Source organism: Onychomys torridus, chromosome 17 (genome assembly GCF_903995425.1).
Source record: "Onychomys torridus chromosome 17, mOncTor1.1, whole genome shotgun sequence".
NCBI lineage: Eukaryota > Metazoa > Chordata > Mammalia > Rodentia > Cricetidae > Onychomys > Onychomys torridus.
Window position 1 is genome coordinate 49,870,392 of NC_050459.1, and position 12,930 is coordinate 49,883,321.

A 12,930-nucleotide genomic window follows, 5' to 3' on the forward strand; every position below is an offset into this window, starting at 1 on the left:
AGGTGACTTGACTGTGAGTCTTGACAATTGTTCTTTCTCATGTTACTCATCTGCCCATTAGGGTATGGGATAATTATGCCAAGACATTGGAAAGCAATAGCATGCCCCTGGCTGGCAACTGACTCTCCTAGGAATGCTTGATTTCAAATGCCATTAATTGTTTTTTCTAACAGAGACTTTTACCTAGGTCGGGCCGTTTCTTTCCAGTCTGAACTTAGAAAAAGTTCAATAAGGGATGAATTTTAAATTTCATCACACGACTTTCCAGCATCCATGCTATTAACAATTTTTCTCAATGTGGGCTGGAGCAGAGGCCCAGGTGCAGCCTACTGCCCTCTACTGTAGCATACATGTTCTCATCCCATGTACCTGGAATGGATTACTTCTGTGGAGGGGTCAGAGGTGAGACTTTGAGGCCTGGCTGCTTGTCCCAGCACTGAAATCCTTCTCAAGTTGTCCAAGCTCAGGGGTCTTGGAGACTTTGCTCCCTTTTCAGGTAAAGGAAATTTCCGTGAACCAAATCCCCAGTGACAGGAAGGAGTTCCTGGGGACAGAGGTGCCTGGAATAAAGAAAACAAAGAAATCAAGTTAGGTAGAGAAACCCATAACCCTACCATCACCACCACTACCACAACCATCATGTACACAGATCGAGTGGGGGGTGAGGGGTAGGAGGAGGGAGGAAATATGGAAGGGAAGGAGGGAGAGAGAGGAGGAGAGGAAGTGGGGAATGAGAGAGACAGAGAAAGACCTAGGTTAGAATTAGTGGGGATACAGGTGCTGTGTTACACAAAGTGTCCTGTGACTTCTAGCCACGACAAGTCTCTAAGAAGTCCTTTATTGCCAGCTACTCAGCAGCAAACCACTAGGGCATGCAACCCAAGTGGCACTCTTAGTGGGGTCCTAACAGAAAACCATAGCAAGGCCTCTGGGCTCTAGAAGAAACAGGGACTCCTCCAATCCCACCACTGACTATCGGTCCCCTTCCTTCTCCTCCTAGAATCAGCTGGATACAGGCTCTTCACAACAGGGTGCGTGCATGATTCTGCACCAGTAAAAGTCTGTCTGGAGCTAGCTCTCCCTGCACTTACCTAAAGCTGTATTGTTCCCCCACTCAGCCTCTATGTCCTGCTCTCGCTGCCCTGGCCCCTCTTATTTTTGGGAAAGGATGGGTACCTGGGCTTGGGTGAGAAGTCACTTACAACCCAGAGTCTGACTACACACATGGACTGAGAGCCTCCCCTCTGCTGGGGTGTGTGTGTGTGTGTCTTTCTGTACGCTTAAATATATGTTGTTCCCATTGGTTAATAAACGAGCTACTTTGGCCTATGACAAGGCAGCTTAGAGGCAGGTGGGAAATCCAAGGAGGAGAGACAGGAAAGAGAAAGGCAGAGTCTGGAGAGACACCAACCCATTGTCCAAGGAGCAACATGTAACAGGATGCAGGTAAAGCCACGAAACACGTGGCTATGCGTAGATTAATAGTTATGGGTTGAGTTACTCTGTAAGAGCCAGCTAGCAAGAGTCCTGCCATAGGCCATACAGTTGATAATTCATATTAAGCTTCTAAATGATTATTTTTATAAGCAGCTGCAGGACCTCAAGGCCAGGCGGGACCGGAGAAAAACTTTTGACTACACCTCTCCCTTGTCTCACCTGCCTCTGCCTTTCCTCCCTGCCTTACCACCATTGAGGAGCATGTAGCCTCAAACACAGAAGGCACAAAAACCAGAAAATGAACAGAGCTTGGTCTGTCACAGTCCCGAGAGGCAGATTAGGATGGGTCACCAAGTGCTGTTTATCTGACCCATCTTTGTGCTAAGAGGCAGTCTCTGAGGGTGAATATTTTCAGACTGTAAGAAGCTCTTATCCAGACAGAGGCTGTGGTGGTTTGAGTGAGTGTGGCCCCCACAGGCTCATAGACTTGAATGTTTGGTGTAGCACGAACCTTAAAGGTCTTATTAATAAAAACAAATCTGAGAGCCAGGTATTGGGGTGAATGCTGAAAGATCAGAGAAGCAGAACAAGCCACAGCTTCCTCACCTCGCCAATTCCTCAGCTGATCTGTTTCCTCAGACTGGAAACCTCTGTGTCCTCATCCAGAATGAATCTCAGCTGAACTGTTGCTCAAAAGCCTAAAAGCTTAACCAGCTCTAGTTCCTGGTCCTCATGCCTTATATACCTTTCTGCCATCACTTCCTGGGATTAAAGGCATGAGTCACCATGCCTGGCTGTTTCCAGTGTGGCTTTAAACTCAAGAAATCCCGATGGATCTCTGCCTCCCAAGTGGTAGGATTAAAGGTGTGTGTGCCACCATTTTCTGGCTTATATGTCTGTCTAGTGGCTGTTCTATCCTCTGACCCCAGATAAGTTTATTAGAGTGCACAATATTTTGGGAAACACAATACTACCACAGTTTGGTCCAGAGTTGGTGGACTGTTTAGAAAGGCTTAGGTGTGGCCTTGGAGGAGGAGGTTTGTCTTTGGGGGTAAATCTTAAGGTTTGGCCACTATGTTCCCCACCATAATATTTATGGACTAGTCCTCTGAAACTGTGAGCAAGCCCCAATTAAATGCTTTATTTTATAAGTTACTTTGGTCATGGTGTCTCTTCCCAGTAATAGAACAGTAACTGAGACAGAGACCAAAATAGACAGACCCCATAGGCTCCAAATAGGTGTTAACGGTTTAGAAGGGTGAAGCCAGAGAGTACATTAATGTGAAGAAGGCAGGCTATAAAAACCTCATGTCCGTGCTATGGAATGGCTTTGGGTTGCACTATGAAGCCCATGTTCTTGGCCTTTAGTTCTTGTTTGTTTGTTTTTTGAGATAGAGTTTCTCAGTGTAGCAGCTCTGGCTGTCCTGGAACTCACAGAGATCCACCTGCCTCTGCCTCCTGAGTGCTGGGGAAAAAGGCGTGCGCCACCATGCCCATCTGGTCTTAAGTCCTTGATCTTAAGGTTATAGTCAAATTGCTTGCAGTGAGGATGAGTGTGGTGTCTGTCAAAATACGGTGCTTTGAGAATGGCCCCCACAGCCTCATACATTTGAATACTTGGTCCTGGCTTGGTAGAACTATTTGGGAAGGATTAGGAGGTGTGGCCTGGCTAGAACAGCCTGTGCCACTGTGGGCGGGCTTTGAGATGTCAAAATGACTCACACCATACCCAATACACACACATACACACTCTCTCTCTGCTTCCTGTTTTCTTTCTGATCAAGAAGCAAGCTCTCAGCTATTCCTGTTGCCACGCCATTGATGAGCCATCACAGACTCTGACCCTCTGAAACCCTAAGCCCAAATGAACCATTTTCTTTCATAAGACGCCTTGATCAGTAGAACAGTAACTAAGACACAAGGTAAGGTGTTGTGTACAAGTCTAGCAGGTAGACCTCACAGGGCAGTGTAGGAAAGAAAAGTGAGACCAAGATGAGGCCGAGTGGCTACCATTTGACTTCAGGCACTGAGTACTGGGGTGCTCAGATATGTGGAGATCAAGTGGCTGAGAAATGGGTATGTGGTGGAGCAGTTATCTTAGATGTCTAGGATCCCTGATCCTGCTGCTGAGAGAGATCCATCTGCCGCCAAACATGGCTGATAATTTAGAGAAAAAGTCGGATTCAGGATATGGTTAGGTCCGCTCTTGTCACTGGATGCACAGGTACTGCCAATGAGGAACTTTATGTCCACCTGTTACTTCTGCTTCTTGTCCATATGCCCTTGAGGAACCTAGTAAGGCCTGGCTGAGGTCCAGACATGCGTGTAGTGGTTGCTGATAATGAAGTCAACCGTTGATCAAGTCCATGACATGGAGAGGGAACTCTTTTACAAATGTTTGCTTACATTTTGTTTATTTATGGGTGCATGCACGCCATGGTGCACATGCGGAAGTCAGGGGACAGTTCTGAGAGTTGTTCCTGTCCTCCCTGATGTAGATCCATCCCCATATCAAACTCGGATCATCGGGTTTGGCATCCAGCACTTCCACCCACTGAGCAATCTCATCAACCCCCGAGGAAACCCCCCATGTCTGCTGATGGATAGCTTCAGGCCATGCAGGTAGACATATGCAGAAGAGGGTGGCACATGGTGGCCATCCAGAACCAGGGCTGGGTAGGTATTCACCTACCCAGGCACAGACACTTGGTAGATGTCAGAGAACATTCCAGCGGCAGAGCTTCAGTCTTTGCTGAGCTGTACAGGCAGGGATTGACCTTCCTCTAGAAGGACACAGAGCCTGAGCAAGGTGACCAGCAGGGACACCCCACTGAGCCACTCCTGGTCTAGTGGGCTGAGTATCATCACAAACCCAGCTAGAACATCATGTGCTCTGGCAGGGCACCATGACTTAAGGAGGTGTTAGCCATTTGGAGGAAAGGGACTTTGTGTCAGAGTGGTAGGTCCCACTGTCCCCAGCACCAGGTATAAGATATTCTGATGATGACAAAGGAGTGCAGAAGCCTGACCCCACAGTCCACAACTACTGCCTGAGTGGTGCTTCTGGTGATGAAATGAAGGTGCTGGGGGAACACCACTGAGTTTCCATCAACCAGTGCACAGCAGTGAATAAGCCAGTCAAGATGTACAGAATCTCTCTTACCCTGTTCCTCAAGCAGGCTTCTAGGATTTGATCTAAGCTTTTGTACAGTGACATCTGGTAATGGTTCTTCTATTTGGCAAATCCACAGTCAGCACAAGAAACTGTGAAGGCAGGCTCCACCCTTACCTACCCATAGCATCGGATACTCCGAGAAGGAACTGAATTGGCCTGTGCGTGAAACTCGGAGCTGATGTGGAGAAGCAAAAGCCGTTACAGATGAAGAAATGAGCATACCATTCACAGGGGCTTCTCATTCTGAAAGGGAAAACATCCTTTAGGAAACTGAAGCTTCTTCCAGTGATGGTCCCCTGTCTACCATATTGACCTCGGCAATAGCCCTGGCTGCCTAATCCAAGATCATGTGATTCATTCATCAGTCAGGTGTTCACACTCAAACTGACAGCGGATCTTGAGATCTAGGCCACAGGTGTGGAGGAGGGGGATCTGGGCTTGTGGGGAAGGCAGCCAAGTGTCTTGATGGCACAAGATGCCCTCTCCATTAGCACAGCGGCCAGGCTGGTACAGGTCACAAAATAAGGCATGGAAAATGTGTGTCAGAAGATCAGCCAGAGAGCAGGGCTACAGATTTCTTTCCAGCACCAGCATACTCAAATAAGCCGACCAATCAACACAGAGCAGTGGCAGCTGGTCTCCCCCAGACTCCTGTTGAAATCTCCAACTGCCTGTTTCCCAGAGGTCTTGGGATTTCTCTTCTCCTTTGGGCACTGATGTCACTTACCGTTTGTGGAGATGGCTTCCATAAGTATGAAGCCACGTTAAAACTAAAAAGGAGGCTAAAGAAGTGGCTCAGCCATTAAAAGCAATTGTTGCTCTTGCAGAGGACCCACATTCAGTTCCTAGCACCCACACAGTGGCTCACAACCAACTGTAACTCCAGTTCAAGGGAATCCACCTTATTCTGACCCCTGAGGGTTCTGCACACATATAGGTGATGCGTATACACAAATGCAGGCAAAACATTCATACACAGGAAAAATAACTGTATCTTTCAATTGCTTCAATTCAAACTTTTAAAGAGATTGAGCCTGGGGAATCAGAAAAAGACAAGGAGCCTGCCCAGCACCACAAAGACTGACCAGGAGGCAAAGATCCACATGTCCACCTAGGGACCTCCGCCCCAGGCCAGAAGGAAAAAACACAGGCCTACCTGGTGCTATTACGGTAAGCAAATACATGGTGGAGTATGGAAGAGATAGACGGAGACAGAAAGATTCATGTCCTGTGGAGAGAGGCAGATCCAAAGAGGTGAAGGTGGTGAGGAGTGGGCTGAGGTAGGTAGTCTGCTTGCCATCCAGGGCCATGGTGATGTCCGGGCCTGAGCTGCTGCCAAGGCTCATATCTGGGTCCATGACCCTGCCACAGCCTCAGTCTATGTTGATGCCCATGGCTCCTGTTACCACCGAGAGGATAGGGCTGCACAGAATTGGTCTGGCCCCTCATTGGCTTCAACACTAAGGAGAGTCGGTCCTGCCCCTCATCGGCTGCAGTACCTGTGAGAGTGGGTCCTGCACCTCGCCTGGGCAGTGGGACAGAGCTAACCTTGTTGGTCAAGGTGAGACTGAACTGGCTCTGAGGGCATGGGAGTAGGAGAATTGGCCCTGCCACATGGGGGTATGATTGAGGGGTAGATGCTGCCCCACCACTCCCCCACCACCTGCAGCACTTGGGAGAGCAGGCCCTGCACCTCATCTGTCTGCCTCCCATCAGCCATGTGGTGGCATGGGTGAGGGAGAGAAGATCCTCTACCACCACCTGTTGGAGGTGGGAGAGTTGTCCCTGAGGCCATGAGAGCAAGAGAGTGGGCCCCACCTCTCGCCAGCTGCAGCGCCTGTACACCTGGGCAGCAGAGTGGAGTTGACCCTGGTGATGTAGATGTGGGTGAGCTGGTCCCAAGGGCATGAGAGCAGGAGAACCAGCCCTGCCCCCTGCTGCTTACTCCATAGGGGGAGTTAGCCTGGGCAGTGCAGGAGAGCTCACCCTGGTGTTGATGAGCGAGAGCTGGTGAGTTGACCAACCCAGCAAACACCCAGGCCCAAAATCAGGGCCATGGATTTGCCCACCCCATCTATGATCTGCTGGAGCATGTAAAGGGGATGGACCTGCAGTCCAAAGCCACAGGACCTCCATGACCCAGGACAACAACAGGATATCCAAAAGGAGTCTCAGTGAGAGCCCAGTGTCTATAGTGCAACAGAAAGCAGAGGCCTAGAACCAGACCAAGGACTCATTGCAAAGAACACTTGCAAGTAAGATGTCTAGAGTGAAGGGTACACTGTGACTCACTGTGTCACATTATAGCTTCCACGATGAGATTTTTCTTTTCTTTTAAATTTTATTTTGTTTTAACTCAGGGGTGGGGGTTGCAAGGGCAAAGGGCAGATACAAAGGGACGGGGAGATGAGTGGGATAGAGATGCATGGTGGGAAATCCACAAAGAATCAGTAAAAAGTGAAAAATTAAAAAAAATATATATATTGAGTCAGGCATTGTGGAGCAAGCCTTTAATCCCAGCACTTGGGAGGCAGAGGCAGGTGGATCTCTGTGAGTTTGAGACCAGCCTGGTCTATAGAGTGAGCCCTGGGACAGCCAGGAGGAGTACATCCTGTCTTAAATAAAGGTTGTTGGTTTGGTTTTTTTTTTTTTTTTCAATATGTTGAGTATGAGACACTCATATAAAGTAGGAAATAGAAGGGACTGTAAAAGTCATTCTTTAATTCCACGTTTTACAAGAAAAACTGAGACTTCACAGTGGTGTTCAATAATCGTGCCTGGCTTATTCTTTGGAGAGGACCTGGAGGAAAGAGATGTGACCGACAGCTGGACTTCCTTTAGTGACAGTGTAACACCGATCCTGTCAACAAACACATAGCAAATGCCTGCCCCTATAATTTTATGCCTCAAATTACAGTCATTTAGAAGGAGCTGACATTCTGGCAATTTCCCGCGTCTGGCTCATAGAAAATGCAATTGAATTGATTTAAGACATCATCTCAAGCCGAGCATTAACAGAAAATAGCCTGAGGCAAGAGCAAGGGAGCAATGGTCCCGTGGTTCACAGAAAGCATGTGTGGTTCATTCGTATTCAGATTATGAGCTGCAGATCTGAAAAGGCTATTATCTCTTTTATATTTATTCTGTGTGTGTGAATATTTCGCCTGTACATATGTCTATTCACCGCCCTGATGCCTGGTGCCCCAAGGTCAGAACAGGATGTCTGATCCCCTGGGACTGGAGTTACAGACAGTTGTGAGCTGCCATGTGGGTGCTGGGAATTGAACCCAGTTCCTCTGCAAGAGTAGCCAGTGCTCTTAACTATGGAGCCCACTCTCCAGCCTGAGTTATTTTATCTTCTTCAATCACTCACTCCTTTTATTTTTCTCTTGATGGAGGTAAATTGTTTAAGAACATGCCTTTGCCGTTATTTCCAGCTTGAGTCCCATGACTTTAAAATGTATGAACTTGGCTAAGTTGCCTAATTGAAACCCTTTGAAACCAGCGCCCCCTCCCCCAAAATCTGGAAACTCCACCCTGAAAGTAAGTAACTTACTCATATTAAACACAATGGGGATAGAGCCCTGAGTCCATTTACTAATGACAGTCAATGTTATTACAACCAGTGTTGTTACCATTATTCTTAACAACCGATCAGACTCGTGTACCTGTCAGACAACCTTAGAAGATTAGGATAGCAACTTGGGGGCCTGTCACAGAACACTTCATCATTCCACCAATTTGGGTTTGTTAAGTGACTAGGGTTTTCTGACAGAGCACACACGTCACGCAGGGATCTGGAACATCATTCTCTGCACTGCGGGTCTGTTACCCCTGGAAACTCCTGGGAGACTGAAAAGATAGTTGTTAGCTTTCCTTTGCCGCCTCTAGTCAGAGGGCATCGTCACATTAATATTATCATCCATTCTACATGTTCCATGGAGTCCTAAAACTGGATGCTTCTCCTTGGCACACTTTGGGTTTTTTTTGTTTTGTTGTGTTTTGGTTTTGGTTTTGTTTTTTCAGAGTAGCCCTGGCTATCTGGAACTCACTCTGTAGACCAGGCTGGCCTCGAACTCAGAGATCCTCCTGCCTCTGCCTCCAGAGTGCTGGGATTAAAGGTGTGCGCCACCGCCGCCGCTGCCACCACCGCCACCACCGCCACCACCACTGGTGGCACACTTCTCTCTTGATGCCCACTTCTGACATTGTTCCTCACTATTTTGAACAGTGCTCGGGACCTGTAGGTATAACTCTGTGAAGAAGCCCAGCAGAGAGAGTTCAGTTACTCTCCCTTTCCAGGGAAAAGAGGGCTCGGGCTTGCTAGTCTAGTCAACGCTGTCCTGATGCCATGATGACCGCAACAAGAAGCCCCCAGGACCCTGCCCTGCCCAAATTGCATCCCAGTGTAATTTTGTCTCTTGAAAGCGTTTTCCTTCCTGGAGCTGCCATCTGGCTCCACCAGAGACTTGGTAATTGCGCTTTCCCTGCCGGGGCCTCACGGCAGACTCCTCAGGGCAGTCTGCTTTCATTAAGTTTTACTTCCAGAGGCAGGAAGCTAAGGTTGAGGGGGTTACATTGTTTAACCTAGTTGCACAAACGATTCTAGGCACAGATGTCTCAGGTTCTATAGAAATCTTGAGGGAGAATCTGAAAGAGTTTTAGGAAAAACAAAAACAAACAAACACAACCAAACAAAGCAAAAACAGGTAAACGGGACAACACGCTTCTTTTGAACTAAGGAGACTGTGAGGTAGTTTAGACAGTATGCTGTCCGAGGCTGCTTATTATTTCAACAAACATGTTGTGAATTGGCTTTAAGTTTGTGGGATGATACTGTGACTCTCTTGTCAAGGATACTCAGGTAGGACAAGCCCTGCCTCTCTGCTGGGAGAAACCAGCTGCTGCTTCTCCACAGACTCCCAATCTCAGAGATTCCCGAGGGACTGGAGCCTGAAGGAAGCGAGAAAAAGAGGAGGTCAACTGTGCAACAGACAAGCAGGTAGGGAATGGGGCATATGCGTCAGCCCCCAGGTGGGCAGCAGAGGGAGGGTTGACAGAAGCTCTGGGGCTTTTGTTTGGTTTTTGTTTTTACCCCCACAAGCCTAACATTTATGATGTCTGAGATTATTTATAGCCGAGATAATTCTGAGACTTCATCTGGTTGCAAGGATTTTATGGTGGTGGTTGTTGTTTCTAAGAAATACAAATTAGACCCCTTTTCAAATGTAATGCATGTTCTTTGAACGCAATTGTTTGAGTTCTACTTGAAGTATTATTTTGCTTTGAAATCATCTGCCACTAATTTGTGAGTTTTTATTTGTAGCAAACCTTTTTGGGCCTAGAAATGATCATACCTATAAATAAAAATACAGGAAAACACATTTATCATTATTTAAATATGAACTATAAAAGCAGAATTGGCTATATTTTTCTAGAAATCGGGTAGTGTATTTGCACGACTTTGCTTAAAATGTTGGCTTTTTGTCAGTTAAAATGTTCACTTTGGGAGGAGTGTCCAGAGCAATAAAAAGCAAGGTTCGTTAGACAATCTGAATAACAACCCATTAGAAGAGGGGAAAATGGTCCCTATACAAAATAACAAATATTGGCTTGAACTTTGAGCCTCATTTTTTTGAGACATAGTTCAAGCTGGCCTCAAACCTGATATTCCCCTGCCTCAGTTTCCCCAGTGCTAGGATTGTGTGTGCCACCATGCCAGAGTTGAGTCCCAAATTAAAAATCTTTAGTTGCCAGTCTGGGTTTGCAACTCAATTGCTTCTCAAAATGGACAGTTCTGTAATGGACACGGGGGTAACAGCAAATCTTTCAATACTTAGCAATCTTCAACATGTTCCCCTGACATAGCAGAAAGCCCAAGTGGTAATAAATAAATGTTTGACAACCTAACTGGGAGCTAAGGGTCCAAATGTGTATCATCAGGGGACGCTTACCAAGGTGGCTCACATGTGATCCAGAGACTAGGAGACCGTTACCAAGAACTGCTGCACACCGTGTAAAGCCAGCATGCAGGAAGGAGCGTCAGGAATGCTGTATACCTGCGGGTTGCTGGATATACACGATAATATAAAGTGCCCTGGAACACAAAGGAGACTGCATGAGCAACACAATCAGGGAAATGCAAGAGCAAAGGGGGGTTCTGACTGCAGGGAATCCAGGCTAGCACCGCACTTCTGAACTAGAGCTGCACATGCTCAGCAAGGCCCATAGCGGTACTTCAGAGGCAGTAAAGGTGCATCGATTTTTCTCATATTTCTGCCCTTTTATACCAAACTCTCAAAGGCTGGCGGTGGTGGTGGCGCCCTCCTTTAATCCCAGCACTTCAGAGGCAGAGGCAGGCGGATCCCTGTGAGTTCAAAGCCAGATTGTTCTACATAATGAGTTCCAGGACAACCAGGATTATGTTGACAGACCCTGTCTCAAAAGGAAGAAAGGAAGGAAGGAAGGAAGGAAGGAAAGGAAGGAGGGAGGGAGGGAGGGAGGGAGGGAGGGAGGGAGGGAGGGAAGGAAGGAAGGAGGGAAGGAAGGAAGGAGAGAAAGAAAAGAAAAGTAAAAGCAGAAAAAAAAAAGAAAAGAAAGAAGGGAGAAAAAATAGAGAAAAGGGGGATTGATTTCAGTTTACAATTCCAGGTTACAGTCCATTGTTGTGGGGAAGTCAAGGCAAGAAGCTCCAACAGCTCGTCACATCACATCCACAGTCAAAAGCAAAGAGAAACGAACACATACATGCTTGGTTGCTTGTGCTCAGTTTGTGCTCAGTTTGATTTCTCTGCTCTTACACAGTTTGGGACCTAGGGGATGGTGCCTCCCACAGTGGGCTAGATCTCCCCATACCAATTAGCTTAATTTATACATTTCTCCACAGATAGGCCCACAGGCTAACCCAAATGCAGACAACCCCTCATTGAGACTCCTCCCAGGCGACTGTCCATTGTGTAAGGTTGACAACATTCAGCACAGCAGCAGATAAATACTGGTCTACCAGAACCTTACTTTTCTTGACCTACCTCTGTATCAGCATGGGCATGAATCACTTCCCCGGAGCTACTGCTGACAGCCACCCTCATTCTTACTGAAATATTCTTCCTTTTGACTCTTCTGATTTTTCAGAGTACTTCTTTGGCTGCCCCTTGTTCCTTTCCACCTCAGCTGGCTACCTGTCCCTTGGAGGCTGACGAGCCTGAAGATTCTGGTCACAGCACTACACTTTCTTCTATAATCTCTTCTGAGAGGCATTCTAGAACAACAGTGAAAAGTGAAGGTACCAGAACTGCTGCACTGACCCTGTTGTTTTTCTGGCTGTGTGGCCTCGGGCAAGCTATCTAACATCTCCGATATGTCCTCACGTATTAAGAGATTCTATACTAGAAGCCATTTCAGAGGGTCATAAAGAGGCAGGATACATCCGCACATGTAATGAGCATACCACAAAACACAGTAAGCTCTGAGGGGCACAGCCGTGGCTCCAGCTATCACTTAGTTGAGAAACTCTGTAAGTCATATAGTTGGGATGATTTGGCATTTAGTTGATTAATTAGTAAACCCTGATTCTCTAGCCAGGCTTTTTCCTTCCTGAGCTCCAGGTCTGTCCAGCCAATTGCCAATTAAACATTCCCAAATGCTCCTTGACTCAACATTTACCAAGTAACTAATTTCTGTCTTCCCACTCCTGCTTTTGCCAAAACTTTTAGATTTGTTTTCCTGTTTGAATAACAAATAGCTCCCCCTTTTGGATTCCTTTTCCACATGAATGACAGCACAGCCCATCAAAGCCCAAGCCTTGGAAAGTTTAACTATCCCTGTCTTAAACACAACATAATCATTAACGGAGTGACTCAGTTTCCCCTGCGTTGCTAATTCAGTTTTACCTATTTTGTCTTATGAATACTGCTACAGTTCTGTTCCCCAGATCATCCTCATCTCAACTGTCTTTCCACTCACACTATAATTCTTTCACACTGAGATGGGAGAGGTCATCTTTTCTAATGTTCCTATCATTTTCCTCACTCGCTTTTAGGATAAAATTCCAGATTTTCTCTTTGATGGGATTTAATTGTCAACATGATACAATGTAGAAATCTCCCAGGAAAAGAATCTCAATTGGGAATTGTCTACATAGGGTCGGTCTATGGGCATATGTGTGTATTATCTTTGGTTTCTTCATGTGAAAAGACACAGTCTGCCATGGGTGGCACCATTCCCTAGGCAGAGGGCCTGCACTGTATAAGAGTGGAGAAATCAAGTTGCACACAAGCAACCAAATGAGCATATGAGCATCCTTTCTTTCTCTTCTTGAT